At 38.4% G+C, this 23,991-nt stretch overlaps 1 protein-coding gene and 1 pseudogene across 1 annotated transcript in view; both read left to right on the top strand.

The window, feature by feature from the left end:
- The window catches only part of TTBK2 (tau tubulin kinase 2), a 138,418-nt gene that overhangs the window by 7,424 nt on the left and 107,003 nt on the right, over positions 1–23,991 (top strand). The gene's annotated exons all lie outside the window — the stretch shown is intronic.
- On the top strand, positions 787–8,443 carry LOC125754065 (heat shock protein HSP 90-alpha-like; annotated as a pseudogene).

Genomic DNA, 23,991 nt, shown 5'->3' with positions numbered 1-23,991 from the left:
TTATTAACATTTATCTCTATATAACCATTTATTTGTACTTCCTCCTTGTCTCCATTTGGACGATACTGTCTTCTGACCTTTGTCTTTCAGTTCATTTGCTTTCAAACTTGGAGCAAAGGGGATAATTGATAATGGCCTCCCTAATCTGTTATATTCTTTTTTTCTTCTCTCCCATCTTCTTTTTTTTTTTTAAGATTTTATTTATTTACTCATGAGAGACAAAGAGAGAGAGAGAGCCAGAGACATAGGCAAAGGGCTCCATGCAGGGAGTCCAGTGTAGGACTTGATCCCAGGACCTGGGGATCACACCCCGAGCTGAAGGCAGATGCCCAACTACCGAGCCACCCAGGCGTCCCTCCCATGTTCAATAAATTTTTTATAGTGATAGCCTGTCTATCCTCAGGTCTCGATTTTAATGAATTCTTGAGCTATATCTCACCACACTGTTCTTTTTTTGTCTTTTAAATAAATACAGTTTTATTTGCAGTGGTGGTATAAGAGAAAAAAACCTGTCTCAAGATTTCAAACTGATCACTAGTAATTCTGCAATACCTGAGGAACCTACCATCAGTGCTGTTTAAAAAGATTCTTGGGGGGGGGCAGGGCAAGATGGCGGAGGAGTAGGGTCCCCAAGTTACCTGTCCCCACCAACTTACCTAGATAACTTTCAAATCATCCAGAAAACCTACAATTCAGCCTGAGATTTAAAGAGAGAACAGCTGGAACGCTACAGAGAGAAGAGCTTGCACTTCTAGCAAGGTAGGAAGATGGAAAGAGTAAATAAATAAAAAAGAATCAAGTGGGGGAGGGGCCCCCATGAGGAGCTGGGACAAGGCCAATCAGTGATAGCCTACAGGACAGGAAAGCCCAGTAACGGTGAAGCAGGAACTTTAAAAACCCGCTCCAGATTCTTCCCAGATGGAAAGACGCTCGCAGGGCACTTGGGCAGGATCCCAGGAGGGGCACTGGAGCCTCCAGGTTCCTGGGGTCACTAACAGAGGAAGTGCGCCCCCGGGGGAGAGCGCGCCACACACTGCAGGCCCAGCTCGGTAAAGGGCTGGAGTGCGCACACCCAGTGGGGCCTTGGGAGAAGCTCAGGGGGTGGCTCTGCACCGAGGGGGCTACGCCCCTGGCAGCGTGATTATAGCAGCGCAGACCCCGGATCACAGGGACACCTGGGGACACGGCCCAGGATCCTATGTTCCCCCAGGACAGGCAGAGGCTGGGAGGGCACAGGACAGCGAGGACACTCCTGCTGCAGGGCACCCCCGAGCTGTGCAGATCAGCACTCCCACCCCCGGAGCATCCAGGCCAGTATGGACTGGGAGCTGCGGTAGTTACTGCGGGATCTGACTCCAGGGCTGGAGGGCTGGAGAGCTGGCCGCCGCCAGTGTGGTTGTCACTCCTGGCGTCACCCTGTGCCTGGGACGGAGTGGGGCTGCCAGGGAACAGGGTCCTTACAGGATAAACAGCTCCCACTGAGCTGTGCACCTGGCAAGGGGCAGGGCAACTCCCCCAGGTGCACACACCTGTGAATCAGCACAGCAGGCCCCTCCCCGAGAAGACCAGCTGGAAGGATGGGAAGAGCAAGTTCTTGACAGAGCAGTGCTAGAAAGCTCCAGGGGAAGTCGAGGGATTTATAGTATATAGAACCAGAGGATACCCCTCCTTTTTGGTTTTTTGTTTGTTTGTTTTTTTCTTTTTTTTTTTTTCTTCCTCTTTCCAATACAACTTGTTTTTAGCCACTCTGCACTGAGCAAAATGACTAGAAAGAACTCACCATAAAAGAAAGAATCAGAAACAGTCCTCTCTCCCACAGAGTTACAGAATTTGGATTACAATTCGATGTCAGAAAGCCAATTCAGAAGCACAATTATAAAGCTACTTGTGGCTCTGGAAAAAAGCATAAAGGATTCAAGAGACTTCATGACTGCAGAATTTAGATCTAATCAGGCCGAAATTAAAAATCAATTTAATGAGATACAATCCAAACTGGAGGACCTAACAACGAGGGTTAATGAGGTAGGAGAAAGAGTGAGTGACATAGAAGATAAGTTGATGGCAAGGAAGGAAGCTGGGGGAAAAAAAGAGAAAAACAATTAAAAGACCATGAGGAAAGGAAAGGTTAAGGGAAATAAATGACAGCCTCAGAAGGAAAAAATCTATATTTAATTGGGGTTCCAGGGAGCACTGAAAGGCACAGAGGACCAGAAAGCATAATTGAACAAATCATAGTTGAGAACTTCCCTAATTTGGGGAGGGAAACAGGCATTCAGATCCAGGAGATAGAGAGATTCCCCCTCTTAAAATCAATAAAAAACGTTCACCACTCCGACATTTCATAGTGAAATATGCAAATTCCAAAGATAAAGAGAAGATCCTTAAAGCAGCAAGAGACAAGAGATCCCTAACTTATATGGGGAGAAGTATTAGGTTAACAGCAGACCTCTCCACAGAGACCTGGCAGGCCAGAAAGGGCTGGCAGGATATATTCAGGGTCCTAAATGAGAAGAACATGCAGCCAAGAATACTCTATCCAGCAAGGCTCTCATTCAGAATAGGAGGAGCGATAAAGAGCTTCCAAGAAAGGCAGAAACTGAAAGAATATGTGACCACCAAACCAGCTGTGCAAGAAATATTAAGGGGGAGCTCTGTAAAAGAAAGAGGAAGGCCAAAGAAATAAACCACAAAAACAGGGACTGAATAGGTATTACGATGACACTAAATTCATATCTTTCAATAGTAACTCTGAACGTGAACGGGCTTAATGATCCCATCAAAAGGTGCAGGGTTTCAGACTGGATAAAAAAGCAAGACATACCTATTTGCTGTCTACAAGAGACTCATTTTAGACCTAAGGACACCTCCAGCCTGAAAATGAAAGGTTGGAGAACCATTTACCATCAAATGGTCCTCAGAAGAAAGCAGGGGGTAGCAATCCTCATATCAGATAAATTTTATCCCAAAGATTGTAGTAAGAGATGAAGAGGGACACTATATCATACTTAAAGGATCTATCCAACAAAAGGACATAATAATCATGAATATTTATGCCCCAAATGTGGGAGCTTCCAAGTATATCAATCAATTAATAACCAAAGTTAAGACATACTTAGATAATAATACACTTATACTGGGAGACTTCAACAACTTTCTGGAAATGACAAATCTTCTAAGCACTTCAAAGAAAGAGAGCTTTAAATGGTATACTGGACCAGATGGATTTAACAGATATTGACAGAACTTTACATCCAAACTCAGCTGAATACACATTCTTCTCAAGTGCACATGGAACTTTCTCCAGAATAGACCACATACCGGGTCACAAATCAGGTCTCAACCGATACCAAAAGATACCCCTGCATATTTTCAGATGATAATGCTTTGAAATTAGAACTCAATCACAAGAAGAAATTTGGAAGAAACTCAAACACATGGAGGTTAAAGAGTATCCTGCTAAAAGACGAAGGGGTCAACCAGGAGATTAGAGAAGAATTAAAAAGATTCATGGAAACTTGAGAATGAAGACACAACCGTTCAAAATCTTTGGGATATAGCAAAAGCAGCCCTAAGACGGAAATACATCACAATACAAGCATCCCTCAAAAAACTGGAAAAAACTCAAATACACAAGCTAAACTTACACCTAACGGAACTGGAGAAAGAACAGCAAATAAAACCTACACCCAGCAGAACAATAAAGTTAATAAAGATTCTAGCAGAACTCAATGAACTAGAGACCAGAAGAACTGTAGAACAGATCAACAATACCAGGAGTTAGTTCTTTGAAAGAATTAATAAGATAGGTAAACCATTAGGCAGCCTTATTAAAAACAAAAGAGAAAAGACTCAAATTAATAAAATCACGAATGAAAAAAAAGAGCTCACAACCACTACCAAGGAAATACAAATGATTTTAAAAACATATTATGAGCAGGTAAACGCCAATAAATTAGGCAATGTAGAAGAAATGGACGCATTTCTGGAAAACCACAAACTACCAAAACTGGAAGAGGAAGAAGTAGAAAACCTGAACAGGCCAATAACCAGGGAGGAAATTGAAGCAGTCATAAGAAACCTCCCAAGACACAAAAATCCAGGCCCAGATGGCTTCCCAGGGGAATTCTATCAAACGTTTAAAGAAGAAACAACACCTATTCTACTAAAGCTGTTCTGAAAGATAGAAAGGGATGGAATACTTTCAAACTCGTTTTATGAGGCCAGCACCACCTTAATTCCAAAACCACACAAAGACTCCACCAAAAAGGAGAATTATAGACCCAATATCTCTGGTGAACACAGCTGCAAAAATTCTCAACAAGATACTAGACAATAGGATCCAACAGTACATTAAGAAGATTATTCACCATGACCAAGTGGGATTTATCCCTGGATGCAAGGCTGGTATAACACTCGTAAAGCAATCAACGTGATAGGTCATATCAACAAGAGGAAAAACAAGAACCATATGATCCTCTCAATAGATGCAGGGAATGCATTTGACAAAATACAGCATCCATTCCTGTCCAAAACTCTTCAGAGTGTAGGGATAGAGGGAACATTCCTCAGCATCTTAAAAGCCATCTACAAAAAGCCCACAGCAAATATCATTCTCAATGGGGAAGCACTGGGAGCCTTTCCCTAAGGTCAGGAACACCACAGGGATGTCCACTCTCACCACTGCTATTTAACATAGTACTAGAAGTCCTAGCCTCAGCAATCAGGCAACAAAAAGAAATAAAAGGCATTCAAATTGGCAAAGAAGAAGTCAAACTCTCCCTCTTCACCGATGACATGATACTGTCTATAGAAAACCCAAAAGACTCCACCCCAAGATTGCTAGAATTCATACAGCAATTCGGCAGTGTGGCAGGATACAAAATCAATACCCAGAAATCAGTGGCATTTCTATACACTAACAATGAGACTGAAGAAAGAGAAATTAAGGAGTCAGTCCCATTTACAATTGCACCCAAAAGCATATAAGATACCTAGGAATAAACCTAACCAAAGAGGTAAAGGATCTATACCCTAAAACCACAGAACACTTCTGAAAGAAATTGAGGAAGACACAAAGAGATGGAAAAATATTCCTTGCTCATGGATTGGCAGAATTAATAGTGTGAAAATGTCAATGCTACCCAGGACAATTTACACATTTAATGCAATCCCTATCACAATACCATGGACTTTCTTCAGAGAGTTGGAACAAATCATCTTAAGATTTGTGTGGAATCAGAAAAGACCCTGAATAGCGAGGGGAATACTGAAAAAGAAAACCAGAGCTGGAGACATCACAATGCCGGATTTCAAGTTGTACTATAAAGCTGTGATCATCAAAACAGTGTGGTACTGGCACAAAAACAGACACACAGATCAATGGAACAAAAGAGAGAATCCAGAAATGGGCCCTTAACTCTATGGTCAACTAATATTCGACAAAGCAGGAAAGACTATCCACTGGATAAGGACAGTCTCTTCAATAAATGGTGCTGGGAAAATTGGACATCCACATGCATAAGAATGAAACTAGACCATTCTCTTATACCATACACAAAGATAAACTCAAAATGGATGAAAGATCTAAATGTGAGACAAGAATCCATCAACATCCTAGAGGAGAACACAGGCCACACCCTTTTGAACTTGGCCACAGCAATTTCTTGCAAGATACATCTATGAAGGCAAGGGAAACAAAAGCAAAAATGAACTATTGGGACTTAAGATTAAAAGCTTCTGCATAGCAAACGAAACAGTCAACAAAACTAAAAGACAACTTACAGAATGAGAGAAGATATTTGCAAATGACCTATCAGATAAAGGGCTAGTATCCAAGATCTATAAAGAACTTATTAAACTCAGCAACAAAGAAGCAATCCCATCATGAAATGGGCAAAAGACATGACAAATTTCACAGAGGAAGACATACACATGGCCAACAAGCACATGAGAAAATGCTCCTCATCCCTTGTCATCAGGGAAATACAAATCAGAACCACAGTGCGATACCACCTCACACCAGTGAGAATGGGGAAAGTTAACAAGGTAGGAAACAACAAATGTTGGAGAGGATGTGGAGAAAGGGGAACCCTCTTGCACTGTTGGTGGGAATGTGAACTGGTGCAGTCACTCTGGAAAACTGTGTGAAGGTTCTTCAAAGAGTTAAAAATAGAACTGCCCTATGACCCAACAATTGCACTGTTGGAGATTTATCCCAAAGATACAGATGCAGTAAAACACCGGGACACCTGCACCCCAATGTTTATAGCAGCAATGTCCACAATAGCCAAACTGTGGAAAGTGTCTTGGTGTCCCCATCGAAAGATGAATGGATAAAGAAGATGTGGTTTATGTATACAATGGAATATTACTCAGCCATTAGAAATGACAAATACCCACCATTTGCTTCAACGTGGATGGAACTGGAGGGTATTATGCTGAGTGAAGTAAGTCAGTCGGAGAAGGACAAACATTATATGGTCTCATTCATTTGGGGAATATAAAAAATAGTGAAAGGGAATAAAGTGGAAAGTAGAGAAAATGAATGGGAAATATCAGTGAGGGTGACAGAACATGAGAAACTTCTAACTCTGGGAAACGAAGAAGGTGTGGTGGGAAAGGGAGGTGGGTGGGGGTTGGTGTGACTGGGTGATGGGCACTGAGGCGGTGTTAGGCTATATATTGGCATATTGAGCTTCAATAAAAAAAAAGAGGAAAAACTAAGAACAAAACAAAAGATTCTTAAAAAAAATTGCTACATAGCTAGAATCCTGCAGCAAGATAAGGAAATCTTAAATTTGCTATTTTCCCTAATTTTTATTGAAAAAATTTAAATATACAGAAAATGGAAATAATAATATGGGAACATTCTCTGTACCCAATAGTCAACTTCAGTATATTAGCACTTGACTAGTCTTGTTCCGGCTTTATCCTACTCTTTCAACACTTTTTCCCACCTTGCTGGAGTACTTTTTTTTTTTAAGATTTTATTTATTTATTCATGAGAGACAGAGAGAGGCAGAGATATAGGCAGAGGGTGAAGCAGGCTCCCTGTGGGGAACCTGATGTGGTACTTGATCCCAGGATTCCAGGATCATAACCTTCGCCATGGCAAATCCTCGATTACTGAGCCACCCAGGTTCCCCCACAGGAGTATTTAGAAAGGAATGCTAAGTGGCTTCTGTTTCCTGGTGCTCTGTCGTCACAAAGCCCATGTGGTCCATGAGCTGAAATGCCTGAGGAAACCCAGACCCAAGACCAGCCAATGGAAAAGAACGTTGAAATGTTCACCTTTCAGGTGGAAATCGCTCAGTTGATGTCCTGGAATATCAACAGTTTCTACCCAAATAAAGAGATCTTTCTGAGGGAGCTTATTTCACATTCATCAGTTGCTTTGGACAAAATCAGATATGAAAGCTTGACAGATTCCAGTAAGCTAGATTCCAGGAAAGAGCTGCACATGAATCTCATTCCAAACAACCAAGATTGAACCCTCATTATGGTGGATACCTGGGATGGGCATGATTTGATCAAGTAAGCTTCATACTATTGCCAGGTCTGGAACCACAGTGTTCATGGAAACTTTGCAGCCTGGTGCATATTTCAATGATTGGCCAATAGGGTGCCTATTTGGTTGCTGAGAAAGTAACCGGGATCACCAAACAATAATAGCTGTTTGCCTGGGAGTCTTCTGCAGGACAATTCCTCCCAGTTAGGACTGAAATAGGTGAACCTATGGGTTATCCTGCATGTGAAGGAAGACTAAACTGAGTACTTTCAGGAGAGAAGATTAAAGGTGATTGTGAAGAAACCATCTTAATTTTTATTGGCTATCTAATTACTCTTTGTGGAGAAGGAATGTGATAAGTCATTGATGATGAGGCTGAAGAAGAGAAATGGAAGAAATAGAAAAAGAAGAAAAGGAATCTGATGACAGACCTGAAATAGTTGTTAGTTCTGAGGAGGAGGAGGAAGAGAGGAAGGATGGTGATAAGAAAAAGATCAAGGAGAATTATATTGATGAAGAAGAACTGAACAAGACAAAGCCTATTTGGATCAGAAATTCTGATGACATTGCAATTGAAGAATATGGAGAATTTTATAAGAGCTTGACCAATGACTGGGAAGATCACTTAGAAGTGAAGCATTTTTCAGCTAAAGGACAGTTGGAATTTGGAGCCCTTCTTTGTGTCTGAAGATATGCTCCCTCTGATCTATTTGAAAATGAAGAAAATACCCACCATTTGCTTCAACGTGGATGGAACTGGAGGGTATTATGCTGAGTGAAATAAGTCAGTCAGGAGAAGGACAAACATTATATGTTCTCATTCATTTGGGGATTATAAATAATAGTGAAAGGGAATATAAGGGAAGGAAGAAGAAATGTGTGGGAAATATCAGAAAGGGAGACAGAACATAAAGACTCCTAACTCTGGGAAACGAACTAGGGGTGGTGGAAGGGGAGGAGGGCGGGGGGTGGGGGTGAATGGGTGATGGGCACTGAGGGGGGCACTTGACGGGATGAGCACTGGGTGTTATTCTGTATGTTGGCAAATTGAACACCAATAAATAGATTTATTATTAAAAAAAAGAACAACATTAAGTTGTATGTTCTGAGTTTTCATCACAGATAGCTGCAAGAAGCCAATCCTTGAATATCTGAATTTCATTAGTGGTCTGGTGGACTCTGAGGATCTTCCTCTAAATATTTCTCATGAGATGTTGCAGTAAAGCAAAACTTAAAATTTAAGTTATCAGAAAGAATTTGGTCAAAAGATGCTTAGAATTCTTCACTGAACTGGCAGAAGACAGAACTACAAAAAGTTTTATGAACATTTCTTTTTTTTTTTTTTTTACATAGTCTCCACACCCAGCATTGTGCCCAGTGTGGGGCTTGAACTCATGACCCTGAGTTCAAGACCTGAGCTGAGATTAAGGGTTGGATGCTTGACTGACTGAGCCACCCAGGTGCCCCATGAGAATTTCTTTAAAATATTAAGCTTGAGTGTGGGGTGAGGGAGGTGCGTGGTGTGCCTGGGTCAGTCAGTTGAGAATCCAATTCTTGATTTCAACTCAGATCATAATCTCAGGGTCATGGGATAAAAACCCATGTCAGGCTTCATGCTTAGTAGGGTGTCAGCTTGGGATTTTCTCTCCCTCACCCTCTGCCCTCCCTCTTTTCCCCCTGTGAAATAGATAAATCTTTAAAAAATATATTAAGCCTGGAATACATGAAGACTCAATATTGGAAGAAGTTTTCAGAGCTGTTAAGATGCTACACATATGTTTTTGGTGATTAGATGGTTTCTCTCAAGGACTGTTGCACCAGAATGAAGGAATACCAGAGGCATATCTGTTACATCACAGGTAAGACCAAGGAGCAGATAGCAAACTTGGCCTTTGTGGAATGTCTTTGGAGGCATCGCTAAAAGTGATCTATATGATTGAGCCTGTTGATGAGTACTGTGTCCAACAGCTGAAAGAATTTGAGGGGAAGACTTTAGTGTCTGTTACCAAAGAGGGCTTGGAACTTGGGGAAAATGAAGAAGAGAAAAAGAAACAGGAAGAGTAAAAAATAGTTTAAAAACCTGTGCAAAACTGTGAAGGATATCTTGGAGAAAAAAGTAGGAAAGGTCGTTGTGTCAAATGGATTGGTGATATTCCTGTGCTGCACTGTCACAAGCACATGTGGCTGGATGGCAAATATGGAAAGAATCATGAAGGCTCAAGCCCTAAGTGACAAATCAACCATGGGCTACATGGCAGCAAAGAAGCACCTGGAGATAAACTCTGACCACTCTATGGTCAAGACCTTATGGCAGAAGGCAGAAGCTGACAGGAATAAGAAGTCTGAAAGATCTGATCATCCTGCTCTACAAAACTGTGCTTCTGTCTTCTAGCTTCAGTCTGAAAGATCCCAAGATGCATGCTAACAGGATCTACAGGATGATCAAACTTGGTCTTGGTATGGATGAAGAGGACCCCACCACTATTGATAGCAATGCTGCTGTGACCGGAAGAGATGCCACCTCTCAAAAGAGATGCCACCTCTCAAGAGATGATGATGAGGTGTCACATGTAGAAGAAGTAGACTAAGCTCTTCCTCAAGAATTATTTATAAATGTATTCAGTACTTTGGCTTCATTCCCTCTGATAATATATTTCCAAGGATGTTTTTCTTTATTTTTGTTAACATTTTAAAAATCAGTGTGTCATGACAATAACTACTTAAAAGAAAGATAAAGTTTCTATTTCTGATACTGTGATATTTAGGAACTAAAGCCCAGCACGTTTTTCTTTTCCAGTTCCATGTTGGCTTATTTTAACAGGACAAGGTAACATTTGTTGTAAGATCTATGTAACCTAATATTAACTGTGTGGTCTAAAATGTTTAGCTGTCAAGTGGATTCCTTAGCAAAACCAGATTCACTGAAGTGTTCTGAGCTATACCTTGAAGATTAAAAGAAAAATATTGGTTAAAACAACTTTCACCTTCTGGGATCTTCTTTTTAAATCTTATATCCCCTGCAGTTATCAATGGCATGTATCAGTCCTCTAGAAGCTAGTATGTTAAACTGAACCCACTTGATGGGAGTAACTATCTGTAGGGTTTTTTTTCCCCAAAGAAGAGCATTGTTTAGAGTAGCAAAATTATAAGCCCACTTAGGTGTGTTGTGAAGCTGTTCAGAAAGTAACTTGGCAAGTTCTGAGTGGAAATATAGTGCTCAAGTCACATTCTGCTTTAAAAGGTTGTGACAAATACAAATGAATTAATCTCGGGACTCCAGGATCACGCCCTGGGCCGAAGGCAGATGCTCAACTGCTGAGCCATCCAAGCATCCCTGACATTAACTTTTTTAAAAGTTAACTTTTAACTAATAGACTTTATTTTTAAATATTTTATTTATTTGAGAGAGGGAGAGGGAGAAAACATGAGTGGGCGGGGGAGGGTCAGAGGGAGATGGAGAAACAGACTCCCCATTGAGCAAGGAGAGGACATGGGGCTCAATCCTAGGACCCTGGGATCGTGACTTGAGCTGAAGGCAGATGTTTGACTGAGCCCCCAGGTGCCCTAGACTTTACTTTTTAAAACCTGTTTTAGATTTACAGAAAAATAAAGCAGGAAATATAATTCCTATGTTCCCCCTCCTTATCTACAGTTTCCCCTGTTACTAACATATTGTGTTAGTGGGATATGTTTGTTATAATTGGTGAAGCCAGTATTGATACATTATTAACTATAAAGTCTATAATGTACATTAGGATACTCCTTTTTTTAGTAACATAAGCACAGTAGTTTTATTTTTTATTTTTATTTTTATTTTTTTTTTATTTTTTTTTTTTTTAAGATTTTATTTATTCATGATAGTCACAGAGAGAGAGAGAGAGAGAGAGAGGCAGAGACACAGGCAGAGGGAGAAGCAGGCTCCATGCACCGGGAGCCCGACGTGGGATTCGATCCCGGGTCTCCAGGATCACGCCCCGGGCCAAAGGCAGGCGCCAAACCGCTGCGCCACCCAGGGATCCCCAGCACAGTAGTTTTAAATACCTGTTATTTCTTAATACCATCTTTAATTTCTCCCATATTCTTAAAAATATCCTATTTTGTCTTTGAGGCATGTTGAGACCTTGTTAGCACTGATGGTGGGGGAGGGAATCAACTGGTGAGTTAAGGAGGACTAGGGTACCATGCTTTGGCTATTGCCTGTAGCATTGACCGTGGAAAGTAACAGAAGTACAATATATAGAGAATCATAACTTGTAGTTGATTAAAAAAAAAAAAAAATGACACCTGGGCAGTCAGGACCAGCTCCACTACTTACTGCTTAAATTCCCAAGGGTAATATGGGGACATTAATAATATATACATTCTAAGGTGGTTGTGAAGATGAAGTGATAAATGTCAAGTATTTAGCACAATGCCCTCAATAAATATCAGATTGATTGGTTGAAAACAATATTCTGTTGTTGACTAGTTGAAATCAAGATTCACGTACACTGTAGGCCCACTGCATTTGTTGGCATACCTCTTAAGTCTCTTAATCTATGAAAGTCCCTCCCTCATACTCCCAATCCCACCCCCCCCCCTTGTTGTTTTGGCTTTGCCATTAATTTGTTAAAGAAATGAAGTTCTTAGTTTAATAGAAGAGTCTAAATTCTGGATTTGGTTAATCACATACTTGGGGTAACTTTTAACATGTTTCTCTAGCCTCTGTGTTTCCTGTGAACTGGTGGTAGATGTAGAGCCTTGATGAGATTTATATTGTTACTGCTGTTGTTTTTGACAGGAGTCAAAAGAGTCTAGATCTATTGTTTCCATAAGGTTGTGTCATGGTGATTTTTCTGATTCTTTTATTCCTTCTAAATTTCTTTTTTTTTTCTCTAAATTTTTATTTATTTATGATAATCATAGAGAGAGAGAGAGAGAGAGAGAGAGACAGGCAGAGACATAGGCAGAGGGAGAAGCAGGCTCCATGCACCGGGAGCCCGATGTGGGACTCGATCCGGGTCTCCAGGATCACGCCCTGGGCCAAAGGCAGGCGCCAAACCGCTGCGCCACCCAGGGATCCCTCCTTCCAAATTTCTGAACTGGAATTATTCTACCAAGTAGAACTTTATTTCATTAGCTATTTGTTTCCCCTGAGGTATAGTTACTAAAGGAATGCAGGATAAAGACTTGATTTTTCTCCCCATTATTTGCCAATTCTCAGAATAATGAGTTTTGTACCATATATGACTAGTGAATTTATTTTTTTTTCAGTATAACTATGAAATCATGGATTTTTATGTATTTTATTTCAACTAATTGCAGTCATTGTTATTTTGTTGTTCAAATTTTCATGTCTTTGGCTAGTGGAAGCCCTTTCAGGTTGGCAACTGTGTCCTTCTAACTCCAGTGTTCTTTGATAGCATTTTCCCTTTCCGGCACAGTTCATATTTCAGGCTTCCCTTGAACTTTCCCTGTGCCATTTTGGAATCAGGAACTCTTTTTCTCCAAGATGCCCTGTTTCCTTTCACTTGAAAAGTAATTGAGACCACAATATGGGCACTAGGGCACTAATTGCTTTTGAGCCAACATGTTTCTCTCAATAGGTTTTAATGACTACTAGATTTTGTCTGGTTTATTCTTATGTGCACTTGTTAGTTTGTTGAATTGTTTGTTTTTAAAAATACACTCATGTTCTCTTTTAAATTGCAAGCCACTTAAAGAATTATATACACTTAAACTTGATATTTATATTATGCTCAGTGGCAAAATGGTAGCACCAAGTAGCTTTGCATGTGGTGATGCAAGCATTTTTAAGTGGAGATGTAAGAGAATAGGAGAACTTCTATTTGTTTATTTTCTTCATAAACATTTTTTTTTTTGGTAAGTAAAAAATATTGAGATTCTGGAATAATTTTGTTAAGGAGTACTGTAAGAAGTTGATAAAGTCACTTTATTATTTAGAGATTCAACACCATATTATAGAGATTCAGCTCTTTATTATTATAAAGATAGTCACTTGTATCTTCCAGAACATTATTTCTATTTAGTTTAGAAGTTTTTTTTAATCTTTAAATATAAGTGGGTCTATGCTTTGGGAATGCAGAATATTGTAAAATTACTATAATTTATATTTAGTATATCTTTTCATCAAAGAAGTCTTCCTAGGATCTTTAAAGGTTTATATTTTCCTTATTTGCTTCCAATTTGTATATAATGATATACTTAAGCATAAAGTAGTTTTTCTTTAGAAATATCCTTTAAATTAGTTTTCTCACTAATTCTTGTGTGAGTTCCCTCCTACCTTTGAATGTGTTCAATCTAATAAAGTCTGTGGTGTTTAAAAATCACTACTTAAATCAATAAGTGACTTAGAAAGTTGTTTAGCTTTTTTTTTTTTTAAGAGTATATTTATTTGACAGAGAAAGAGCAAGAGAAGGAGAAGCAGAGGGAAAGGGAGCTGTTAGAGGAAGAGGGAAAAGCAGACTTTCCCCTGAGCAGGGAGCCTGATGTGGGGCTCCTGGGATCATGACCTGAGCCAAAGGCAGATTAACTGACTTGAGCCAGGTGCTCCTGTTTAGCCTTTCTGTCCCATTTTAACTCTTTACTTCATGCTGTGAATGATCAGCATCATCTTTAAAAAAAAAAAAAAAAAAGACACACACACACACACACACACACACACAGAGGCAGAGACACAGGCAGAGGAAGAAGCAAGGCTCCATGCAGGGAGCCCGATGTGGGACTCGATCCCGGGTCTCCAGGATCACACCCTGGCCTGAAGGCGGGCACTAAACCTCTAAGCCACCCAGGGATTCCCCTGATCAGCATCATCTTACCTCTTGTACTCTTTCACTGTGTACCAACTGGAGTAAATAAAATTGAGGGTTTTTTCTTTATCTTAGATAAGAAGGTAATTGTAAGCTGATTTAATTATTTTAAATATTTTCTTCTCTAGCTTCTCTAAAAGCAAGTGTAGAAAGATCCCACCAATATAAAAAAATAATAGGTGTGCCTGGCTGGTTCAATTGATAGGATATGTGACTATTGATCTCAGGGTCATGAGTTTAAGCCCCCATTGGGTATGGAGCCTGTTTAAAAAAAATAGAGTAAGTGCTATTGTTTGATAACCAGATAATTTTGTTATTCTCCATTGAAATACCTGGGAATTAGTTTGTCTTGTCCCATATAAATGTAGAGAAAAACTACATTTTCCAATATGGGCCCATAAAGAGGATTTGATTTTGTTTTGACTTCTGGGGAATGTTTTTTTTTTTTTACCCTATATTGGTCTTACATTTTGTGTTTGCATTGGAGACTACAGAGCACAAGCTGAGAGTTGGTAAGTAGTGTTGCTAGTATGGAAGAGTAACTGCAACTCTTCTGCCTTCCTGCCTGAAGTCTCTAGTTACTGCTGCAAAGTACTACTATTCCCTTCCCCCATCAGAATGAGAGACATATGTCGGTTTGGATTAGACCACTGGTCTATCCAGCTGAGAACACTATCTTTGAAAGTTACTCCAAAGTGGGTGACCTCATCAAGGCTCATCTGTTCCATCAAAGGGTGTTAGAAGATCTCTGATAACTCTTTTTGTGAGAGAACATAGTAGTTGAACTCTGGGACTAGAAGGTTAGGGATAAACCCTTACCTCTCATTATATCTTTTAGCCTGTTATAAACCTGTCATCTGTCCCTTTGTTTATTTCAACTTGTACATTTCTTTTTCCCTAAAGTAATTTTTTGCTTCCCCTGGTTAAAGTTCATCTGTTCATCAAAGATGTGTTAGGAGATCTCTTGAGAACTTTATCTGTTCAGTGTGTTTATTTTAACATTCTCTACTTGGAAGATTTAACATTATCTGCCAACTTGGGGATTTGTCTGTTCATTACTATGTTTGGATTTAGGAAAATGATGTATAGGAAATAGAATAGGTCTAGGTTATCTTAAGGTCTAAGTTGTCTTAAGGTATATATATATGTGTGTGTGTGTGTGTGTGTGTCTTTGTATATACATATATACATATATTTATATGTGCTTTATAAGCACAATGAAAGTCTGGAATCATACAGAGCTCAAGAAGCCATTGGGAATCGTTATGTTTGCGTATTGGCATAAGGGAGACCAGGAAATGAAAGAATCTTTTACTGTTTCCCTTTATGCCCTTCAGTGCTTAAGAAATTGAAAAGAATAATGTAAACATTTTTGTTATAGTAAAAATGTATATGATAATAAATATCTTCAAAATCCAATCTTACTCTTTACCTTCTATTTAAATTTCTGAATGCTTGAAAATACATGATAAATTAGTGAAATGTAGTGTAATATAATAGAAAAGCTGTTTTGTTGTGAACTTTTTATAAATGGTTAATATTTGTAGGGAAATCTGTAGCAATGTTTGAGTGCTGACTCTATTATAGAAAATGGGTTGCTGAATGTTAGGCTCATTCATACTTACCTTATTTTAATACATCTATCTAGTTCATGTGTAAGACCTCCCTCTATTTTTTTACAACCCTTTTTAAGGGTGTAAATATTCACAGTAAAACACTTAAAAATCAAACAGAAGAATAAAGTGAAAAGAAAGTTTGCTTTCTCTTAGTCCATCACTGTCCTCCAAAGTTAACCACTGTTACTGGTTTCTTGTGATTTTTCCAGAAACATTCAATACATACTATATCATCTATTTTTACACACACATATATATAATCATGTGATATATATCCTACATATGTAAATCATATGGAATCATAATTTATAAAATCATATGTGATTACATGATATATCATGATTGTGTGCATACATGTATATATAAAACTTCCGTCTTTTACCCATACCCCTCAACAACATTTGTAGTCATACTATATATATGTTTGTTCTGCAACTTGTCATGACCCCTAAGATTTAGACAGTAAGACTCATATTTTATGCACCTTTATGTTCTGTAGCAGGAGCGATTGTTCAAACATACCAATTGGATAATGTCACTCCCAACATATGCTAAAACATTTTAGGGCCTTCCTTTTCTCAGGTAAAGTCCAGCCACCTTGACCTGGCATACAGGACCTTGAATTGATTCTTGCCTGCTTTGCTAGCCTCTTTACTTGAAACTGTTGATGTACACTTGGAGTGTTGATTATCCTGAACTTTCTTCAGTTTCCTTTTTTAATTTTATTTTTAAATTTATTTTTTATTGGTGTTCAATTTGCCAACATATAGAATAACACCCAGTGCTCATCCTGTCAAGTGCCCACCTCAGTGCCTGTCACCCAGTCACCTCTACCCCCCGCCCACCTCCCCTTCCACCACCCCTAGTTCGTTTCCCAGAGTTAGGAGTCTTTCATGTTCTGTCTCCCTTTCTGATATTTCCACTCATTTTTTTCCTTTCCCCTTTATTCCCTTTCACTATTTTTTATATTCCCCAAATGAATGAGACCATATAATGTTAGTCCTTCTCTGATTGGCTTATTTCACTCAGCATAATACCCTCCAGTTCCATCCACGTCAAAGCAAATGGTGGGTATTTGTCATTTCTAATGGCTGAGTAATATTCCATTTTATACATAGACCACATCTTCTTTATCCATTCATCTTTTGATGGACACCGAGGCTCCTTCCACAGTTTGGCTATTGTGGACATTGCTGCTACAAACATCGGGGTGCAGGTGTCCCGGCGATGCAATGAAACGTCTTCATCTGCATTCTACTTCCTCTGTAGTGCTTCGGATAACTGCTACTTTTTTTCTTCAAAGCATTATAACAGTCCTAGTATTTATAAAAATCCACAAGTAAAATAAAATTTAAAGAAATAAAGCCAAAAACAGTTAAAAACATCACTTTTTTCCTAAGCATATAACTCCAAAAGGATATATGCCTAAAAAAATGTGATCTTACTGGCTTGCTTGTTCCCTTTTCCACAATAAGGTTAATACAGGATTTGCTTATTTTTAATTTTGTATAATCAAAGTTATATAAATAGTTTCAATAATCAGTTCTACAAAGTGTGTTATGAAAAACAGTAGTCCAGATTCTGGTTCCAGATAAGATGGAGTAAGCACGCTTCACCCTGTTTCTCCCACTGAATGCAGCTATAAAACCTGGACAGAATGCTTGGAGTGGCTATTTGAGGACTCTGAAAAGTAAATAGTAGGAGGCAGATTGGGGAAGAAGACCAGAATTCAAAGTACCACTGAACCGGCGGTGAGTTTATCATTTTTTTTCTTCCAGTATGCCCCAGCCTGAACTTAATGTATCCTGAAACTTGGAAGTGAGCCTTATTAACACGGACAAAAAAAAAGCACCAGGAGAAGCCCTCTGGTTCTGACTCAAGGAGCAGGAAGGGATCTCCTAATGCTCAGAGAAAGTGTGGCAACCCCACATCCTTCTCTTTTTTTCTTCTTCTTTTTTTTTTTTTTTTTTTTTTTTTTGCTTTTCTTCATTTTCTTGCACCCCAGGCCTCAAGCAGTTCTTGGCAGCAGATGCAGTGGCCTCATTGGGGGCAGGCAGGAGCCAAAAATCTCAGAGGGAGGGGAACCTTCCATCCAGATTGGAAGAGCTATGATCTCAAGAGAGTGCGGCAAATCCATTGCTTTTCTTCTCCCTCTGTTCTTCTGTTGCTTGCCCCTGATATGAGTACATCATGGGAAGTATATGGCAGAGTGGGTTTAATGAAACCCCAGCTTTCTGCTGGAAGGCTGGAAAAGGGGAGCCCCAGGGAACCAAAAGATTGCAAGAGAATGAGGAGCTTGGGAAACTGACTACTTAAACTTGCTTATGGACTTAGGAGCAGACTTCCAAGCTGTACATGCATGAGTCTGATTCCTAAACAGCGTACAGAAACATCAAGGACTGAATTATGGGATAGACCACTCCCTAGCCCCTAAACTGGATACTGCGTGGGACAGTTATGAAACATATTCAATATGACTGCAAAGGGTTTGCAAACTGAATTGTAATTGGAAATAAAACCCACAGAAGGCTTGTCAGAACTTGAATGTGAACCCAACTGGGTCAATTACTGGCTAAAACAAAAACACCAACATTCTGAGTGGGACTTAAATAAGATCGAGAGTACCATAATATTTCCAAGTGTCCAGAATACAGTCTAGAATTAGCTTAAAAAACAAAACAAAACAAAACAAACAACAAAAAAACGGAAAATTGAACTCACATGGGAAAAGACAGTGAACAGATGGTGATGCCAAGATCACACAGATGTTAAAATTATCTGGAAAATAGTTTTAAAATCAGCTGTTTTGACCATGTTCAAGGATTGAACGGGAAGATAGAAAGTCTCAGCAAAGAAGTAGAAGATAAGAAGAACTAAATGGAGATTTTAGAACTAAGAAACATAATAATGGAAATGAAAACTCATTAAATGAGCTCGGTAGCAGAGTAGACCTGACAATGAAAAGAGTCTATGCACTTGAAAATAGATCAACAGAAATGATGCAATTTGAATAACAAGAAAAATGTTAAAAATAAATGTATAGCCTCAGGGACCTATGAAACTATGATAAAGTCTTACATTTGTGTCATCAGAGACCCAGAACGAGAAGAGAATGAGTGGGGTCCATCAAAAGTACTTGAAGAAATAATGGCATAGAGATTGAAAAAGAAGAAGTAAAACTACCCCTGTTTACAGGTGGCATAATCATCTATATGGAAAATCTCAAGCAATCTACAAAAAGTTCCTAGAGTAAACGAGTTTAATGAGTTATTCATGGTCAGCTTGCAAAAAGCAATCATATTTCTATATGCTAGTGATAATCAATTGAAAACTGAATTAATGATATTTATGGTAGATTCCCCAAAATGAAACACTTAGGTATAAATGTAGCAAAATATGTATAAAATCTCTATGTTGAGAATTATAGAACACTGATTTAAAAAAAATCAAAGGATTTTTAAGTAAATACAGAAACATGTATTTATGAATTTGAAGAATCACAATTTTAGTAAAGATGTTGATTTTCCCCAGATTAATCTGTAGACTTAGTACTGGTAAAAACAATCCTAACAGCACTGTTTCCAGTTATAAACTGATTATAAAATTCTATACAAAGGCAAAAGACCTAGACTAGCCAAAACAACTTTTTTTAAAGACTTCCATTTTTTATTTGAGAGAGAGAGAGCACGCATGTGTGTACACATAGGGGCAGGAGCAGAGAGGGGGCGGGGAAGAGAGAGGAAGAGAACAGGGAACCCAATGTAGAGCTGGATCCTAGGATTCTGGGATCATGACCTGAGCCGAAGGCAAACACTTAACCAGCTGAGCCACCCAGGTGCCCCCAAAACAATTTTGAAAAAGAAAGATGTTGGAAAAAAATCAAACTACCTGATTTCAAAACACCGCGAAGCTATCATAATCAAGGTTGTGGTATTGGCAAAGGGAAAGACATATAGATCAATGAAATAGAGATTCCATAAATAGTCCCACACAAATATGGCCAATAATTTTTAAAGTTGGCAAAATGGAAAAAGAATAATCTTCAATAAGTGTTGTTGGAACAGTTGGATAGCCACATAAAAAAGTAATGAACCTTGGCCCAAACTGCATGTATTATATGAAAATGAACTTAAAATGTACCACACATCTAAATTTGAAATGTAAAACTACAGCTTTTAGAAGAAAACATAGGAGAAAATCTTTGTGACCTGAGTGTAGATCTAGAAGTTCTTTCACATGACACTAAAAGCATGATTCATAAAAGAAGAAATTGATGAATTGATTTCTTCAAATTAAAAACATTGCTTGCAAAGATACTGTTCAGAGAATTAAAAGGCAGATTATAGGCCTAAAGGAAATATTTGCAAATCTCATACTTGTAAAGGATTTATATTTGGAATATGTAAAGAACTCCTGAAAACTCAACAGTAAGAAAACAATTCAGTTAAAAATATTTAATAGACTTTGGCAAAGAGGATATAGAGTGGCACATCAGCTCATGAAAAGATGTTTAGCATAACTAGCCATTAGGGGAATGCAATTTAAAATCACAGTGAGCTACCACTGTGCAGCCATTAGAATGGTTTAAATTAAAACTTGACAGTACCAAGTGCTGAGAAGGATGTGGAGCAGCTGGAACCCTCACATATTGCTGGTGGGGATAAATATGGATTTATTGTATGATTGAGCAACCTTACACTAGGCATACCTTTAAGAAATGAAAATACGTGTTCGTGTATATTTATATTTAAATCAGCTTTATTCTTACTTGCCAGAAATGTATACTTCATAGAGTGAAAGGATAAATTGAAGATGGTATATCCATTGAGTGGCAGTAAAAAAGAATGAGCTACTACTGATTTGCATAACTCTTGATTTCCTTTTCTTAGGGAAATCTCTCCAGGGATGTCTTAGCTCCAATTTGGCTTTTTTTTTTTTTGGTGGGGGGGGGGATTCTGTTCACAAGTATCATCCTTGGATCACCCTTCAGTGGGTTCCTGGAGATTCTCTTTGCTTCTTTTTTATATTGTATGCCTGTTGAATCCTTTTCTCTTTTTTGTTTATATTCTCATTTTAGTGAAGCACCTCTTCTAATAGTTTCCTGAGTGAAGGATACATAGGAGGTATGTCTTTGAGACCTCTCTTGCAAGTCTGAAAGTGTCTTTATCCTACCCTGATGTTTAAATGAAAAAGTGGTTAGATACAGAATTCTGGATTGAAAATAATTTTACTTCCGAAATTTGTCTTTATACTCACTGTAGCGATTTAGAAGTGAAATTCTATTATGATTCTTGTTACTTTGGAAACATCTACTTTCTTCTCTTTTCTCCTAGGGTTTTGCAATTTCATGATGATGTGTCATAGTAGGGGTGTTTTCATCTAGTGTGTCTGTGTCCTTGTGATTGAAGGTTTGTGATTGAAACTTGTGATTGAAGGTTTTTTTCAGGAAATATTCTTGAATAATTTTGCTGATGATTTACACCTCCTTTGTTTTTTACCCCTTCTTTTCTGGAGCACCTGGTATGCAGATATTGGAACGCTTGGAATGGTTCCCCAATTCTTGATCTTTTCTCCTATTTTTATATACATTTATTCATTTTTGTAATAGACAAGTACATTTGCTAAATAGATAGGGTGATGAAATTGTACTCATTTTTTTTTTTTCATTCTCACCACAAAAACCTGATAGTTTTAAATTGGCCATTGTGATAGGATAGTTTTGTTTAAATGATAGAATGCCCTGTGATGGTTATACAGAGTGAAGGGCTTGGAAACTTCCTTTTGCCTTTGTCTCCTGGTGAGCTATACAATCCAAGGAATTATTAAATGGGCATCCTCATGAGTGCTAAGAGGAGGAGCCTTTGTTTCTTAAACTTCTTGGCTCAATTTTTTTTTTTTTCCCCTGGGGACTTGTTTTAAAGGACTCAGTATTCTTTTGTTTTACCATCAGGTTAACCCAGTCAAGCTCTATGCTCTAAGCATTCTAAATCCAACTAATCTACTGATTTCTCACAGTGCTTATTCTTTGTTCTTAGAAGCTATCATTTGATCTTATCTTGTCATTATCTTATAGTAAGTTCATTTCTTACAATAAGATTGTAGATACTTTGAGGACAGGAACCCCCGCCCCCCCCCCCCACTCCATGCCTTATATTTTTCTGTCTTCCTTGGTATAGATGTTTCATGACCTATTATTGTTAGGTTGGGTGTGGTTTGTTTGTTTGGTGGTGGTGTGAGTGAGTAAGTAAGAGGAATAAATGATAGATGGGTAAGGAAGCTAAGGCTGGTTTTGTTGGATCCTTAGCAGTATAGTAGTCTGGCTTTGCAGAATCCCAGTATTTGCTAGTTTGCCATTGACCTGGAATTTGTTATTTGAGTTCCTGAGCATCCCTATTAGTAGGTTTGGGATACTTTTAGCTAGCTTTTTACTTTATTAGTAAATGGCTTTTTTAATTTAAAAAGTAAAATGATCGATGCCCCCTTCTGATTGTTTTATTTTTTTTCTAGCATATAAAAATCATAGAAAATTATTTGCCTTTTGTGTGGCATTGTTATTCATTAATATTTAATGCTGGGATGTAGACTACCATACTATCACTTGCCATAGCTTTTTAAGCTCTTGGGTTGAAAGCAAGGATAGTAGATGATCATTTGAAGTTGTAAGAACAAAAAGATTCATTAGGTTCTATGCATTTATTTTACTTTTTTACTTTTAAAGATATTTATTTACTTGAAAGAGAGTGCAAGTGGGGGAGCAGAGGGAAAGGGAGAGAGAAAATCCTCAAACTGACTCCCTACTGTGCACAGAGCTGAATGCAGGGCTTTATCCAAGGACCCTGATCATGACCTGAGCTGAAACCAAGAGTTGGCTGCCTAACCAACGGAGCCACCCAGACACCCCATATGCATTTATTTTAGAGAAGAGCTTTTCTATTCCTTTAAATAAAGATTTTGGACAGTATTCCTTTTTAATATCACAATTAAAATCTGTGTTTGGGCAGCCTGGGTGCCTCAGCAGTTCAGCGCCACCTTCAGCCCAGGGCCTTATCCTGGGGACCTTGAAATTTTTTTTTGAAAGATCAAGCCTGCTTCTCTCTCTGCCTGTGTTTCTGCCTCTCTCTCTCTGTGTCTCTCATGAATAATTAAATAAAATCTTAAAAAAAAAAATCAGTGTTTAACTAGCAAGATGTTACATTGCCTATAATATCTATAGATATTATCTACCTATTGAAGTTCACTTTTTATTGTCTTTTTTGAGTGGAGATATCATTGATTATTTTGTTGACAGACCACAAACATTCCTATTGGGTTAGTCAAGAGCTAGAAGATAAAGAGAAAGCTTTAGTGGTGGTATTTTAAGTGTTTGGTTAAGATTTGGTTTGTATGTTCAGGATTCCTTTCATCTTTTAGAGGATTTCTTTGACATAAGACACATATAAGCTGGGAGTTAAAATTGATTTGTTGTATAATTCCATCCTATATTTTCTTGAGATCAATGATCTCTATGACTCTTAGTGATCAGTGCTACCTTGCTGATTCTTCTCTCTCTCTGCTTTCATCTCTGCACCAGACTTGATTATTCTCACTCAATTCCAGGAAATTTAATAGTCTTGTTTATTTTTTTCCCTCAGAGCTTTGCTAAGTGACTAACTTGCTAACATCTGAAAATCTAGTCCTGAGTTTTAGTCGGTTGATACTGCTTCCTACAGGGATATTTAGATTCAAGAGTTGTATTTGATTTGAGGAAATGAGGTTGAGGGAATAATATGAGCAAAAATCAAAGTAGTATATTTGAGAAGGAGAATAAAAAAAACAAACTGTCTTCATCAAGAGTGTATGATATATGTTGAAGTACTGTAGGAAATGAGGTTTGGTAAGTAATGTAGAATGAATCATGAATTCCAGGTTCACCATTTTATTTCATTTCATTTATTTTTCTAGAAAGTAAATATAAAAATGTTTAATTCCAGTATAATTAACATACAGTGTTATATTAGATGCCTCAGATGTACAACATAATGATTCAACATTTATCTACATTACTCAGTGCATATCAGAG

This window comes from Canis lupus, chromosome 30 (genome assembly GCF_003254725.2).
Source record: "Canis lupus dingo isolate Sandy chromosome 30, ASM325472v2, whole genome shotgun sequence".
Lineage (NCBI taxonomy): Eukaryota > Metazoa > Chordata > Mammalia > Carnivora > Canidae > Canis > Canis lupus.
The sequence above is the reverse complement of the archived record's forward strand: the minus strand, read 5'-3'. Positions and strand labels throughout refer to the sequence as shown.